This window comes from Xyrauchen texanus, chromosome 35 (genome assembly GCF_025860055.1).
Source record: "Xyrauchen texanus isolate HMW12.3.18 chromosome 35, RBS_HiC_50CHRs, whole genome shotgun sequence".
Classification (NCBI taxonomy): Eukaryota; Metazoa; Chordata; class Actinopteri; order Cypriniformes; family Catostomidae; genus Xyrauchen; species Xyrauchen texanus.
In genome coordinates, this window is record NC_068310.1 from 715815 (window position 1) to 719523 (window position 3709).

The window sequence follows — 3709 nt, forward strand, 5'->3', positions numbered from 1 at the left end:
TTTCAGTGCTTGGGCCCTAATAAAAATCCTTAGAAATAACAATATTAATAATAATCCTTAGAGGAACAATAGGGTTTCCGCACTTTCAGTGCTTGGTCCCTAATAATAATCATCAGAAGAACAATAGGGCTATGCAATTTCAGTGTTAGGGTCCTAATAATAATAATCCTTATAAGAACAATAGGGATTCTGCACTTTCAGTGCCCGGCCCTACAGGGCTTCCGCACTTTCAGTGCTTGGGCCCTAATAATCCTTACAAGAACAATAGGGTTTACGCATGTTCAGTGCTTGGGCCCTAATAATAATCCTTAGAAGAACATTAGGGCTCCGCACTTTCAGTGCTTGGTTCCTCATAATCTTTAGAAGAACAATAGGGCTTCGCCTCGTTCAATAATTCGGCCCTAATAATCCTTAGAAGAACATTAGGGCTTCGGCTCGCTCAATGCTTCGGCCCTAATAATCCTTAGAAGAACAATAGGGTTTCCGCACTTTTAGTGCTTGGTCCCTAATAATAATCCTTAAAAGAACAATAGGGCTCCGCACTTTCAGTGATTGGGCCCTAATAATAAACCTTAGTAGAACTATAGGGCTCCGCGACTTTCAGTGCTTGAGCCCTAATAATAATCTTCGAAGAACAATAGGGCTTCCGCACTTTCAGTGCTTGGGCCCTAATAAAAATCCTTAGAAATAACAATATTAATAATTATCCTTAGAGGAACAATAGGCTTTTCGCACTTTCAGTGCTTGGTCCCTAATAATAATCATCAGAAGAACAATAGGGCTACGCAATTTCAGTGTTAGGGTCCTAATAATAATAATCCTTACAAGAACAATAGGGCTCTGCACTTTCAGTGCTTGGGCCCTAATAATCCTTAGAAGAACAATAGGGTTTACGCACGTTCAGTGCTTGGGCCCTAATAATAATCCTTAGAAGAACATTAGGGCTCCGCACTTTCAGTGCTTGGTTCCTCATAATCTTTAGAAGAACAATAGGGCTTCTGCTCGTTCAATGCTTCGGCCCTAATAATAATCCTTAGAACAATAGGGCTCCGCGTTTTCATTGCTTGGGCCCTAATAATAATAATCCTTAGAAGAACAATAGGGCTTCTGCATTTTCAGTGCTTGGAACCTAATAATAATAATCCTTAGCAGAACAATAGGGCTTCTGCACTTTCAGTGCTTGGGCCCTAATAAAAATCCTTAGAAATAACAATATTAATAATAATCCTTAGAGGAACAATAGGGTTTCCGCACTTTCAGTGCTTGGTCCCTAATAATAATCATCAGAAGAACAATAGGGCTATGCAATTTCAGTGTTAGGGTCCTAATAATAATAGTCCTTATAAGAACAATAGGGATTCTGCACTTTCAGTGCCCGGGCCCTACAGCGCTTCCGCACTTTCAGTGCTTGGGCCCTAATAATCCTTAGACGAACAATAGGGTTTACACACGTTCAGTGCTTGGGCACTAATAATAATAATCCTTAGACGAACAATAGGGCTTCCACATGTTCAGTGCTTGGGCCCTAATAATAATAATCCTTAGAAGAACATTAGGGCTTCGGATCGTTCAATGCTTCGGCCCTAATAATCCTTAGAAGAACAATAGGGCTTCAGCACTTTCAGTGATTGGGTCCTAATAATAAACCTTAGTAGAACTATAGGGCTCCGCACATTCAGTGCTTGTGCCCTAATAATAATAATCCTTAGAACAACAATAGGGCTCTGCGTTTTCATTGCTTGGGCCCTAATAATAATAATCCTTACAAGAACAATAGGGCTTCCGCACATTCAGTGCTTGGGTCCTAATAATAATTATTATCCTTAGAAGAACAATAGGGCTCCACACTTTCAGTGCTTGAGCCCTAATAATAATCTTTCGAAGAACAATAGGGCTTCCGCACTTTCAGTATTGGGCCCTAATAATAATAATCCTTAGAACAACAATAGGGCTCTGCATTTTCATTGCTTGGGCCCTAATAATAATAATCCTTACAAGAACAATAGGGCTTCCGCACTTTCAGTGCTTGTGCCCTAATAATAATAATCCTTAGACGAACAATAGGGCTTCCACATGTTCAGTGCTTGGGCCCTAATAATAATCCTTAGAAGAACATTAGGGCTTCGGCTCATTCAATGCTTCGGCCCTAATAATCCTTACAAGAACAATAGGGCTTCTGCACGTTCAGTGATTGGGCCCTAATAATAAACCTTAGTAGAACTATAGGGCTCCGCACTTTCAGTGCTTGAGCCCTAATAATAATCTTTCCAAGAACAATAGGGCTTCTGCACTTTCAGTGTTGGGCCCTAATAATAATAATCCTTAGAACAACAATAGGGCTTCCACACTTTCAGTGTTGGGCCCTAATAATAATAATCCTTAGAACAACAATAGGGCTCCGCGTTTTCATTGCTTGGGCCCTAATAATAATAATCCTTACAAGAACAATAGGGCTTCTGCACTTTCAGTGCTCTTGCCCTAATAATAATAATCCTTACAAGAACAATAGGGCTTCCGCACATTCAGTGATTAGGCCCTAATAATAATAATCCTTAGAACAACAATAGGGCTCTGCGTTTTCATTGCTTGGGCCCTAATAATAATAATCCTTACAAGAACAATAGGGCTTCCGCACTTTCAGTGCTTGGGCCCTAATAATAATAATCCTTACAAGAACATTAGGGCTTCTTCACTTTCAGTGCTTGTGCCCTAATAATAATAATCCTTAGAACTACAATAGGGCTCTGCTTTTACAATTCGTGGGCCTTAATAATAATAATCCTTAGAAGAACAATAGGGCTCTGCTTTTTCATTTCTTGGGGCTTAATAATAATAATCCTTAGAAGAACATTAGGGCTCCGCACTTTCAGTGCTTGGGCCCTAATAATAATAATCCTTAGCAGAACAGTAGGGCTTCCGCACTTTCAGTGCTTGGGCCCTAATAAAAATCCTTAGAAATAACAATATTAATAATAATCCTTAGAGGAACAATAGGGTTTCCGCACTTTCAGTGCTTGGTCCCTAATAATAATCATCAGAAGAACAATAGGGCTACGCAATTTCAGTGTTAGGGTCCTAATAATAATAATCCTTATAAGAACAATAGGGATTCTGCACTTTCAGTGCCCGGCCCTACAGGGCTTCCGCGACTTTCAGTGCTTGGGCCCTAATAATCCTTAAAAGAACAATAGGGTTTACGCATGTTCAGTGCTTGGGCCCTAATAATAATCCTTAGAAGAACATTAGGGCTCCGCACTTTCAGTGCTTGGTTCCTCATAATCTTTAGAAGAACAATAGGGCTTCGCCTCGCTCAATAATTCGGCCCTAATAATCCTTAGAAGAACATTAGGGCTTCGCCTCGTTCAATGCTTCGCCCTAATAATCCTTAGAAGAACAATAGGGTTTCCGCACTTTTAGTGCTTGGTCCCTAATAATAATCCTTAAAAGAACAATAGGGCTCCGCACTTTCAGTGATTGGGCCCTAATAATAAACCTTAATAGAACTATAGGGCTCCGACTTTCAGTGCTTGAGCCCTAATAATAATCTTCGAAGAACAATAGGGCTTCCGCACTTTCAGTGCTTGGGCCCTAATAAAAATCCTTAGAAATAACAATATTAATAATTATCCTTAGAGGAACAATAGGCTTTTCAGCACTTTCAGTGCTTGGTCCCTAATAATAATCATCAGAAGAACAATAGGGCTACGCA